Raw genomic sequence first — 521 nt, forward strand, 5'->3', positions numbered from 1 at the left:
CCCCCCCAAAAGACCGCTGTGCTCCCAAATGCAAAAAAGGGGCAGAAAGCATTTCCACTCACCCGGCTGAAACTCTTGGCAAGGCTGCGAGTTTTCCCCGCAGTTATAAATACCGAACATTCCTCCTACCCCCGCCCGGCCAGCCGTGGGACCCCATTCCCCCCCCCTTTCCCCCCCGGAGGACCTCCCACTCGTGACCGTGCCCGGTCCTACCCACTGCCCTGCGGCGGCAGCCCCCCCCCTTGCCCCTTTCTTTCCTGGCATCCCTAGGCAAACCGAAGATGGGTTTATCCTTTTCCCCACCGTGGATTTTTCCTGCCCCGAGTGGGGGGGGGATGAAGAAGAAGAGCTGAGCCCTCTCCCAGCCCCGAAATGACGCAGCCCCTTCTCCAGCATCAGTCTCCCATTTGGGCTGGCTCCATTTCAGAAGCTGCCGTCTCCCCCCACCCCCTTCTTCCCAGCCTTCCTCCTTCCTCCTCCTCCTCCTCGCCTCACCGTCACTCTCAAACAACCCCCCCCCA

The sequence above is a fragment of the Haliaeetus leucocephalus genome, unplaced genomic scaffold (assembly GCF_000737465.1).
Source record: "Haliaeetus leucocephalus isolate CR32 unplaced genomic scaffold, Haliaeetus_leucocephalus-4.0 Scaffold495, whole genome shotgun sequence".
NCBI lineage: Eukaryota > Metazoa > Chordata > Aves > Accipitriformes > Accipitridae > Haliaeetus > Haliaeetus leucocephalus.